Source organism: Pseudophryne corroboree, chromosome 4, assembly GCF_028390025.1.
Source record: "Pseudophryne corroboree isolate aPseCor3 chromosome 4, aPseCor3.hap2, whole genome shotgun sequence".
NCBI classification, from domain to species: Eukaryota; Metazoa; Chordata; class Amphibia; order Anura; family Myobatrachidae; genus Pseudophryne; species Pseudophryne corroboree.
The window spans coordinates 176072025-176084543 of record NC_086447.1 but is presented as its reverse complement, the minus strand read 5'-3'; the positions used below and the strand labels follow the sequence as shown (position 1 = coordinate 176084543).

General features: G+C 46.9%; 1 protein-coding gene across 2 annotated transcripts in view; it reads right to left on the bottom strand.

Moving 5' to 3' along the window:
- PAK2 (p21 (RAC1) activated kinase 2) overlaps positions 1 to 12519 on the bottom strand; it is a 220684-nt gene that overhangs the window by 194356 nt on the left and 13809 nt on the right. The gene's annotated exons all lie outside the window — the stretch shown is intronic.

Below are 12519 nucleotides of genomic sequence, written 5' to 3'. Positions count from 1 at the left end.
CTGCTACATAAACCGCACAGGAATTAGTTTTAAACATGGAAAAAGTCAACGATGAAACAACGGAACTCGGCATGAGTAAAAGCCACGGGCGCTGCATCGTAGCACTTTGCATACAGATTCGGACACAGATTTTCTCCCAGCTGACGCTCTGATGGAATAATTACATTTTTGCCCATTCGGGGGGAGGGGTGGGGGGTTGTTTGGGTGTGTACACACATTTCAGCTCACAACCTCCTGAGGTGTGAGCTGAAATGTGTGAAAAATCTGTGGTTTTCAATCAGGACTTTAGACGGGTTTAGCCACTCTGCACAGCTAAACCCCGTACTAATGGGCATGAACACAAGCGGCATGCGAGCCCAATAGGGGGAAACAATTCATTAGCTCTAGTGGGCGCCCACAAAATAATTGAATTCCCCCCAATTTGTATAGGTGCTGCAGAATTTATAACGGATGTTGGAAAGCGACCAGCCCAAAAAGTGCCAAAAAAGGCTCAGCAACGAAGGGGCCAATAGGACAATGGGGTCGATTCAAATTCTCTGATAGTTGAAATGCGCAGAGAATTAGCTCCCGGCGCTATTCAATACAGCGCCAAGTGACACTCAATTGTCGGGAATTCGTCTCTCACCCCCGCGGGATGCGAGAGGAAATCCGACAAAAGTGCTGCCGCTCGGCCGGCGCGAGGCTGATTCTGCCGGGAATCAGCATCGCGCTGGGGAGTTAAGTCGGAGAATGCCCGTTCTCCCGACAAATCAACCTATTAAGTCCAGGAGAGCAGGCATTCGCAGACTTCACATGAGCTGAATTGAATAGCGACGGGAGCTAATTCCCAGCGCCATTCAACTGTCGGAGAATTGAATCGACCCCAATGTTTCCAATAAACAGAAGGAAGTATATGCTGAGAAAGGTTGCACTCCATGCAGAACACACCTGCCTATCAGATTATTCCTGCCATGCTTTAAAAGAACATTTTTTGCTATCTTTAACTGTCCAACTAAAGAGCGTAAAACATACTTCAAAGCTTTGGCAAACCAGTGGAATTGAATGACTAATCACGTAGGCACACAACGGACTTAAAAGCACAACACTCATGCTTGTGGATGGAAAAAAATGCAATACACACGTGTGGACAGATCTAAGCATGGAGATTTTATTTTGCATATATTATTCAAAATGAAATTTTACCTGAAAACGTTTTCCGCCATTACACACTCTTATTCTGGTATATTGATAATAATCTGATCGCCTCACTACCAGCCATGTTTGTATACAGATGACAGATTGTGGCCTAATGCTGGATACACACAGTGCGATTCAGGCTATGGCCAATATTGACTATACGATCTTCCCGGAGGCATGAACCTCTGATATAGGGGGTCATTCCGACCCGTTCGCACGCAGTGGTTCCTCGCTGCGGTGCAAATGGGTCGGGACTGCGGCGGCCGCAATGCGCATGTGCGTCATTGCCGGGCAGCAACGCCGGCAGCGCTGAAAGTGATCGCAGCGGCGATCGCTAGAAGATTGACGTCGGGGAGGCGTTCCGGGGGCGTCTACTCACCGTTTTCCAGGCGTGGTGAGGCGAACGCAGGTGTGTCCAGGCGTTTGAAGGGCGGATGTTTGACGTCAATCCCGGGACCTTCGTCGCTGGATCCGTCGCACAGGATAAGTAGGTCTGACCCTGGTCTTGTTTTGCAGGAAACTTTTTTAGCATAGCAGGGCTGCACAAGCGATCGCAGCCCTGTTATGCTAAAATACACTCCACCACAGGAGGAGTCAAGTTGATCGCACGAGCAGTAAAAAGTTGCTACGTGTGCAACCATCATAGTCAATATCGGCCTGCTTGCACAGTCTTGCAATGCCGATCCTGCGGGGCCGCGCATCGGCAACGCGAGGTGTTTCCACACCGAATATCGGTAGTTAATATCACACCGTGTGTAGGCCCCTTTAGAATACAGTCATATTTTCACCTTATAATTTGAAATAACCTACGTGGGGCCAATTCAGTTGTCCTTTCTAGATGGGACTGTTTTGACGCCCAAACAATTGTCACAATTCAAGTGATGTCTGTGTGCCTGTGCACGTTACGCATGTCGCGCGCAAACAGACATGTAAAACAGCTAAACCTGTCTAAAGTCCTGCTTTGGGTGTCCAAACTCTCGTTCGGATGCCCAAAGTGCCAGTTTAACACATATTTCTCAGGGACTCAGGGGCTAATGGGCGTCTAAACGGAGCAATAATTGAATTGCTCCATTTTGCACCCCCTACTTGTAGGCGCGAGGCAAAATACTTGAAACGGCCCCTATGTGTCTCAGCATCGACGTGATGTGCCATAAGAGGATGGAACGGCACAGTGCATTCGTCGGCATTGTAAGTTTTCCCTCGCACCCATTAATTGTGATGTCGGCAACAGTCACTGGCCAATACGTACATAGGGCCTAATTCAGACCTGTTCACTAGCTAGGTTTTTTTGCACTGCTGCGCACCGATAGTCGCCGCTCATAGGGGAGTGTATTTTCGCTTCGCGAGTGTGCGAACGCATGTGTAGCAGAGCTGTATGTACAGATCTTGTGTAGTCTCTGAGTAGCCCAGGACTTACTCAGCCGCTGCGAGCACTTCCGGTCCCTGACAGGCGGAATGGACGTCAAGAACCCTCCCTGCAAATGCATGGACACGCCTGCGTTTTCCAAACACTCCCAGAAAACAGTTAGTTACCACCCACAAATGGCTTCTTCCTGTCAATCTCCTTGCGAACGCCCGTGCGCATGGATTCTTCACACAAGTCAATCGCTGAGCGGTGATCCGCTTTGTACCTGTGGGACGCGCCTGCGCATTGCGGTGCATACGCATGCGCAGTTCTGACCTGATTGCAGCGCTAGCAAGCAGGTCTGAATTACCTTCATAGTCAGGTATTGCAGTGATGCCCAGTGGCACATCGCACAGAATTGCGTGTAGCTAATCTAAATACAGAACTTATCTTGTATCTTGGCGCACAGGTTGTGCGTTAAAATTGCCCAACACTGAACTGGTCTTATCTCATTTTCCTTGAATAAATTAATTTCCATTTATAAACTTAATTAGTACATTAGTGTATAAAACACTGAGGGGGGGGGGATTAAATTGTTGTTTAGTTTAGATGCCCGTTAGCTGTGGAGATGGCATTTCTTCTCGCAGCCTCCTGAGGTGCGAGAAGAAATGTATAGCAAGTCTGTGATTTAGGCACCCAAATGGGAATTTTGGGGGCCCTAAACAGAACTTTGACTGGGATTAGCAGATACTCGCAGCTAAATTCCGATTACATGGGAGTGATCGGCACCATAGAAAAAATTTTTTAAATGCCACTCCCGATCTCCCCTCACTTAAGACAGCAGAATAAATCCCAAACTGAGGGGGTAATTCAGATCTAATCACTGGGCTGCTAATTTTGTTGTCCTGTGATCAGACAGTCGCCGCCTCCAGGGCGAGTGTAAATTCGCTGGGCGAGTGTAAATTCGCTGTGCAAGTGTGCGATCGAACAGGCTGATCTGGGCCAGAGCTAACATCAGACACCCTCCCTGAAAACGCTTGGGAACGCCTGCGTTTTTCCGGACACCCCCTGTAAACGCTTAGTTGCCACCCACAAACGGCCTCTTTCTGTCAATCACCTTGTGAACGCCCGTGCGATCTGATTTTTTCGCACCACCCCGTCGCTGACCGGCGATGCCCGTTGTTGTTGTCCAACGCGTGTGTGCATTGCGGTGCATATGCATGCGCAGTTCGGATCTGATCGCCCGCAGTGCGAAAAACGCAGAGCAGCAATCAGATCTGAATGACCCACTAAGAGGCAAGTGAAGCTCCTGAAAGCATTAGGACAGTACCCTAAAGGTATCAGATACAGGTCAAACAGCGGAGAATTCAGTGCATTACAACAAAGCTATACTGCCAAGCTGTCAGACACTCTGTGCCTGCTTTGCTAGAGAAGAACCTCTCACATTTAAACAAGAAAGCTTGTAGTCGCCAAGGTCTACCTAGAAGGTCCCATAAAAGGACTCAGGGCGGTTTGACATAATGGGCAATACTCAATTGTTTTGAGCACCCAATCTCCTGTCCGCCCCATTAATCTGACCCCTAGTGTACATCCAGACAGAATTGATCTTTACAGCAGCCTGACAATGTGGTATGTGATAAAGCTCAATGTTACCTACAGTATGTGAGACTGCCAAAGCAAATCTGTGCTCTAAAAATAAAAATGCCTGCAGGCATGGACTTTGTAAAGGCAGGTGGAATGCACTGGAGAATGTACAAAACACGCAGTAACAAGCCAAACAAGTGGAATCAAAGTTTTCGGGGGGGGGGGGAAGGGGGGGGGGAACCAAGCCCACAAATCATTGCTCTATCACTGAATATGTCTGTATACGGATTTCTACCTTTCCAACATATCCAATAAGAGCCCATGGTGCTCTGAAACAATACTCACACCCGGCTGACCGCTAGTAACCTCACCGCTGACCGCAAAGTTCCCACCATTGAATATAATGGAGCGGCTGTGCAATGCGCTGTCTGCCAGCTCAGACGCGCATAGGCAATCAGGAGAGTGCCACGACGTGGCGCTCCCTGATTGCCTGAAGGGACCCTCAGTGACAGGAGTCACGGGGGGTCACAGCATTCGGGGAAAGGGGTCCCATGTGTACATATGGGACCCCTTTCAGTCCGTGTGGATCGGGTATGCGTTTTATTTTTTTGCCAAGTACGAGGATTACAAATATCACTGGACACTGGATTTAGGTGAGTATAATTGTATTTTCAGGTACACCGTGGATTCTACTTGGACAGGTGGACAGAGGTCGGCGTGTGAACATAGGTATGTGTGCGTCGACATGTGTGTAATAAAGTTGTACTTTCACGGTGTGCGTGTCCTGTTTTTATTTGGGTATTTTTTTTGCAGTAGAACTACAGGTACCAGCGGGCCCGTTTCCCCCCCGCATGCTGGCACTTGTGGTTCTCCAAGTACCAGCTTGCGGGGGAGGCTTGCTGGGACTTGTAGTAGTTCTTCTGCAAAAAAACAATATTCTTTCATTTTACTCAAGGCTATCAGCCCCCCATCCGCAGCCCTTGGGTGGCTGGAGGGGGACCCCTTGATTTAAGGGGTCCCCACTCCTCCAGGGTACCCCGGCCAGGGGTGACTAGTTGGGTATTTAATGCCACGGCCGCAGGGAGCGGTATAAAAGTGTCCCCCGGCTGTGGCATTATCTGTCCAGCTAGTGGAGCCCGGTGCTGGTACCAAAAATACGGGGGACCCCTACGCTTTTTGTCCCCCGTATTTTTTGCACCAGGACTGGACGCAGAGCCCGGTGCTGGTTATAAAAATACGGGGGATCCCCTGTCCGTTTTTTCCCCGTATTTTTACAACCAGGACCGGCCCGAGGCTGGTTATGCTTAGGAGGGGGGACCCCACGCATTTTTTTTTCTTGATTTCAACCCATCCCTTCCCACTAAAAACCATGCTCTCTCTATTTTAGTCAGTTAAAAAAATATATATTTTAAAAAATATATAAATAATACTTGTGTCCCTCTAATAGACAAACCAAGTACCTAATCCCTTCTAATATAAATAGATATGCTATTAGCAATAAAAAAAAAAACACAAAAAAAAACATGTTTTAAATTTTTTTTATTAGATTCCGCCAGCAAAGTGAGGCGGAAGGAAATTGACGATATTACTGTCGAAAAGCACTAAAGTCGAATCGACATTCTTCAATTGAATATACTTTTGTCGAATTGCCGCATTTTTACCACTGCAGACATGTCGAATTTACAAAATGTCGAATTGCAAAAAGTCGAATCTGAAAAGTCAGTTTTTTTGTCGAAAAGTACTGTATTGCATTGTCGATTTTTTTTTGTGTCGAAAATGCCCCGTTTTTCGACATTTTCGGGAATTCGACCGCAATTGCATATACCCCATAATATATGTATGTTTAACACTGCAAACTACAGGACAGTGATTTTATCTCTACTATTCCTATTTTTCTGTACTGCATTATAAGGCTTAAGATAATGCTGCGGACAGATGTTAATCTTACATCACTAGTGAAGAGGATCCAAATGTTAAGTGTATGTAGTCTTCGTGAATTTTTTGTACCATGCACTTTTATATAAATTTGTTAATAAGACACAAAAATTCCATACACATAAGCATTAATAGCTGCTCCAAACAAGAGTTTTCCCACTATGGGTCACATTTAATTCAGTGCAATGTGCTGGGGAATTTGGCAGCGCAAAATTAAATAGAAGGTAAAAATCTTTTTTTGCGCAATTTAATTCCGAACTCCCCAACAATTGTTAGAGCAAAAATCACATTTTTTTCTTAAAGGATAAAAATGTCAAGACACAGTGCAATGAATAGTCATGCACTTGGAGGGGTTTAAATAGTATAATTTGGTCAATAAAGACGTCAGCTTTCAGATGATTATCTCTAAAAAGTTCACAAATGAGTTCAATGGTGTGGAACATATGAGTTGAGGTGTTGTATTGATGGAAAAGTATTTTTGGATCTTGCAGATAGCAGCTAAAAGAGCTTTTCCAATTATTTTACAAAAACACTGAAAAATCACTTTAGATTTTTCTATATCCTAAAAGGTATCCTTTCACATGGTCGACCATGTTATGGTCGACAGTCATTAGGTCGACCACTATTGGTCGACATGGACACATGGTCGACACATGAAAATGGTCGACACATGAAAGGTCGACATATGAAAAGGTCGACATGAGTTTTAACTTTTTTTTCTTTTGGGGAACTTTTCCATACTTTACGATCCACATGGACTACGATTGGAACGGTAAAGTGTGCCGAGCGAAGCGAAGGCACCATGCCCGAAGCATGGCGAGGGGACGCGGTGCACTAATTGGGGTTCCCAGTCACTTTACGCAAAAAACGACACAAAAAAAAAGTAAAAAAAACTCATGTCGACCTTTTCATATGTCGACCATTTTCATGTGTCGACCATGTGTCCATGTCAATGTCGACCAATAGTGGTCGACCTAATGACTGTCGACCATAACATGGTCGACCATTCATACCGGAACCATCCTAAAATGCTGGAAAGACTAAAGGAGTGATTCAATTGTCCCATTTCCCCCTCTCCCACCACCATGGCTGCCACTAGATGGCACTTGACAGAACAACTCAATTGTTGTCCCGTTTGGGTATGCAGAGAGGGGGGTCGTACATTTCCGCACAGCTTCCTGGGATGCGAGTTGAAATGTGCATAAAATCGTCACTTTGGGCATGCCAAGCAGTTGTATAGATGCAGGGGCGTAGCTATGTCAGTCGGGGCCCCATAGAATAAAATTATGCTCCCGGCCGCCGCCTTGAATGCCCCCAACCCCCTTGAATTACTCAAAATTCCCAGGCTTCAGCACAGATGGTTAAATCAAAATAACTGAGGTACTAATTAAGTCACCTGTGTTCAAGCCTGGATATCACTAAAACCAGGACTGTTAGTGTGCCTTGAGGACCGAGGTTGGGAAACACTGACCTAGGGGATCCGTCCGACAGCCACGGGGACGCGCATCAGATTGGATACGATCTAAAACACATACGATTGTACACAATTTCATACAATAGATTAGACGGATATATCGGAATTGTATGAAATCGTGTAAAATCGTACTAGTGTATGGGGCCCTTAACTTCTGAATACCAACTTGTGAGCATACTCGTGAGTCCACATAATACTGACCGATCTTTGTTTTTTTTGGATGACTATCACTGACTACGAACACACACCTATCTGGTCCCTCCATTGTGGGATTATTTTATGCACTGTCTATAATAGTGAGACCATTTATGTGACGCTTTTAACCACTATGTATGTTTTTTATATGTTTGTTGAGGCCACACCAACTGTCTAATTTTTAATAATGGATTAATAAACTTATGTTTTAATTTTCAATATTGTAGTCGTCTTTTGACTAATCTTAAGAGTGCACCCAAAAAATAAGAATTTACTTACCGATAATTCTATTTCTCATAGTCCGTAGTGGATGCTGGGGACTCCGTAAGGACCATGGGGAATAGCGGCTCCGCAGGAGACTGGGCACATCTAAAGAAAGCTTTAGGACTAACTGGTGTGCACTGGCTCCTCCCCCTATGACCCTCCTACAAGCCTCAGTTAGGATACTGTGCCCGGACGAGCGTACACAATAAGGAAGGATTTTGAATCCCGGGTAAGACTCATACCAGCCACACCAATCACACCGTATAACTTGTGATCTGAACCCAGTTAACAGTATGATAACAGAGGAGCCTCTGAAAAGATGGCTCCCAACAATAATAACCCGATTTTTGTAACAATAACTATGTACAAGTAATGCAGACAATCCGCACTTGGGATGGGCGCCCAGCATCCACTACGGACTATGAGAAATAGAATTATCGGTAAGTAAATTCTTATTTTCTCTAACGTCCTAAGTGGATGCTGGGGACTCCGTAAGGACCATGGGGATTATACCAAAGCTCCCAAACGGGCGGGAGAGTGCGGATGACTCTGCAGCACCGAATGAGAGAACTCCAGGTCCTCCTCAGCCAGGGCATCAAATTTGTAGAATTTAGCAAACGTGTTTGCCCCTGACCAAGTAGCTGCTCGGCAAAGTTGCAAAGCCGAGACCCCTCGGGCAGCCGCCCAAGATGAGCCCACTTTCCTTGTGGAACGGGCTTTTACAGATTTTAGCTGTGGCAGGCCTGCCACAGAATGTGCAAGCTGAATTGTACTACAAATCCAACGAGCAACAGTCTGCTTAGAAGCAGGAGCACCCAGCTTGTTGGGTGCATACAGGATAAACAGCGAGTCAGATTTCCTGACTCCAGCCGTCCTGGAAATATTTTCAGGGCCCTGACAACATCCAGCAACTTGGGTTCCTCCAAGTCCCTAGTAGCCGCAGGCACCACAATAGGTTGGTTCACGTGAAAACGCTGGAACCACCTTAGGGAGAAACTGAGGACGAGTCCTCAATTCCGCCCTGTCCGAATGGAAAATCAGATAAGGGCTTTTACAGGATAAAGCCGCCAATTCTGACACGCGCCTGGCCCAGGCCAGGGCCAACAGCATGACCACTTTCCATGTGAGATATTTTAACTCCACAGATTTAAGTGGTTCAAACCAATGTGACTTTTGGAACCCAAACTACATTGAGATCCCAAATTGCCACTGGAGGCACAAAAGGAGGCTGTATATGCAGTACCCCTTTTACAAACGTCTAAACTTCAGGGACTGAAGCTAGTTCTTTTTTGGAAGAAAATTGACAGGGCCGAAATCTGAACCTTAATGGACCCCAATTTCAGGCCCATAGACACTCCTGTTTGCAGGAAATGTAGGAATCGACCCAGTTGAATTTCCTCCGTCGGGCCTTACTGGCCTCGCACTACGCAACATATTTTCGCCAATTGCGGTGATAATGTTTTTGCGGTTACATCCTTCCTGGCTTTAGATCAGGATATGGATGACTTCATCCGGAATGCCTTTTTTTCCTTCAGGATCCGGTGTTCAACCGGCATGCCGTCAAATGCAGCCGCGGTAAGTCTTGGAACAGACAGGGTCCTTGCTGGAGCAGGTCCCTTCTTAGAGGTAGAGGCCACGGATCCTCCGTGAGCATCTCTTGAAGTTCCGGTTACCAAGTCCTTCTTGGCCAATCCGGAGCCACGAATATAGTGCTTTCTCCTCTCCATCTTATCAATCTCAGTACCTTGGGTATGAGAGGCAGAGGAGGGAACACATACACTGACTGGTACACCCACGGTGTTACCAGAGCGTCTACAACTATTGCCTGAGGGTCTCTTGACCTGGCGCAATACCTGTCGAGTTTTTTAATCATGTGGACGACTTCTGGGTGAAGTCCCCACTCTCCCGGGTGGAGGTCGTGCTGAGGAAGTCTGCTTCCCAGTTGTCCACTCCCGGAATGAATACTGTTGACAGTGCTATCACATGATTTTCCGCCCAGCGAAGAATCCCTGCAGCTTCTGCCATTGCCCTCCTGCTTCTTGTGCCACCCTGTCTGTTTACGTGGGTGACTGCCATGATGTTGTCCGACTGGATCAACACCGGCTGACCTTGAAGCAGAGGTCTTGCTAAGCTTAGAGCATTGTAAATGGCCCTTAGCTTCAGGATATTTATGTGAAGTGATGTATCCAGGCTTGACCCTAAGCCCTGGATATTCCTTCCCTGTGTGACTGCTCCCCAGCCTCGCAGGCTGGCATCCGTGATCACCAGGACCCAGTCCTGAATGCCGAATCTGCGGCCCTCTAGAAGATGAACACTCTGCAACCACCACAGGATGGATACCCTTGTCCTTGGTGACAGGGTTATCCGCTGATGCATCTGAAAATGCGACCCGGACCATTTGTCCAGTAGGTTCCACTGGAAAGTTCTTGCGTGGAATCTAACGAATGGGATTGCTTCGTAGGAAGCCACCATTTTTACCCAGAACCCTTGTGCATTGATGCACTGAGATTTGGTTCGGTTTTAGGGAGGTTCCTGACTAGCTTGGATAACTCCCTGGCTTTCTCTTCCGGGAGAAACACCTTTTTTCTGGACTGTGTCCAGGAACATCCCTAGGAAACAGAAGACAAGTCGTCGGAACCAGCTGCGATTTTGGAATATTGAGAATCCAATCGTGCTGCCGCAACACTACCTGAGATAGTGCTACACCGACTTCCAACTGTTCCCTGGATCTTACCCTTATCAGGGAATCGTCCAAGTAAGGGATAACTAAAATTCCCTTCCTTCGAAGGGATATCATTTCAGCCATTACCTTGGTAAAGACCCGGGGTGCCGTGGACCATCCCTACGGCAGCGTCTGAACTGATAGTGACAGTTCTGTATCATAACCTGAGGTACCCTTGGTGAGAAGGGTAAATTTTGACATGAAGGTAAGCATCCTTGATGTCCCGAGACATCATGTAGTCCCCTTCTTCCAGGTTCGCAATCACTGCTCTGAGTGACTCAATCTTGAATTTGAACCTCTGTATGTAAGTGTTCAAAGATTTTAGATTTTAGATTTAGAATCGGTCTCACCGAGCCGTCTGGCTTCGGTACCACAATAGTGTGGAATAATACCCCGTTCCCTGTTGCAGGAGGGGTACCTTGATTATCACCTGCTGGGAATACAGCTTGTGAATGGCTTCCAAAACTGCCTCCCTGTCACAGGGGGACGTCGGTAAAGCCGACTTTTGGAAACGGCGAGGGGGAGACGTCTCGAATTCCAATATGTACCCTTGAGATATTACCTGAAGGATCCAGGGGTCTACTTGCGAGTGAGCCCACTGCGCACTGAAATTCATTGAGAACGGGCCCCCACCGTGCCTGAGCTTGTAAGGCCCTAGCGTCATACTGAGGGCTTGGCAGAGGCGGGAAAGGGTTTCTGTTCCTGGGAACTGGCTAATCTCTTCAGCCTTTTTCCTCTCCCTCTGTCACGAGCAGAAGAGAGGAACCTTTTGTCCGCTTGCCAACAAAGGACTGCGCCTGATAATACGGCGTCTTATTTTGAGAGGCGACCTGGGGTACAAACGTGGATTTCCCAGTTGTTGCCGTGGCCACCAGGTCTAAAAGACCGACCCCAAATGTCCCTTTTCAAAGGCAATACTTCCAAATGCCGTTTGGAATCCGCATCACCTGACCATTTTACTGGTAGAATTGGACAAACGCACTTATACTTGATGCCAGTCGGCAAATATTCCGCTGTGCATCATGCATATATAGAAATGCATCTTTTAAATGCTCTATAGGCCATAATATACTATCCTTATCTAGGATATCAATATTTCCAGTCAGGGAATCCGACCATGCCAACCCAGCACTGCACCTCCAGGCTGAGGCGATTGCTGGTCGCAGTATAACACCAGTATGTGTGTGAATACATTTTTGGATACCCTCCTGCTTTCTATCAGCAGGATCCTTAAGGGCGGCCATCTCATGAGAGGGTAGAGCCCTTTTTCTTACAAGCGTGTGAGCGCCTTATCCCCCATAGGGGGTGTTTCCCAACGCACCCTAACCTCTGGCGGGAAGGGTATACAGCCAATACTTTTTAAGAAATTATCAATTGTTATCGGGGGGAAACCCACGCATCATCACACACCTCATTTTATTTCTCAGATTCAGGAAAACTACAGGTAGTTTTTCCCTCACCGAACATAATACCCCTTTTTGGTGGTACTCGTATTATCAGACATGTATAAAACATTTTCCATTGTCTCAATCATGTAACGTGTGGCCCTACTGGAAATCACGGTTGTCTCTTCACCGTCGACACAGGAGTCAGTATCCGTGTCGGCGTCTGTATCTGCCATCTGAGGTAACAGGCGCTTTAGAGCCCCTGACGGCCTATGAGACGTCTGGACAGGCACAAGCTGAGTAGCCGGCTGTCTCATGTCAACCACTGTTTTTTTATACAGAGCTGACACTGTCACGTAATTTTCAACAGTACATCCACTCAGGTGTCGACCCCCTAGGTGGTGACATCACTGTTACAGACACTCTGCTCCGTCTCCGC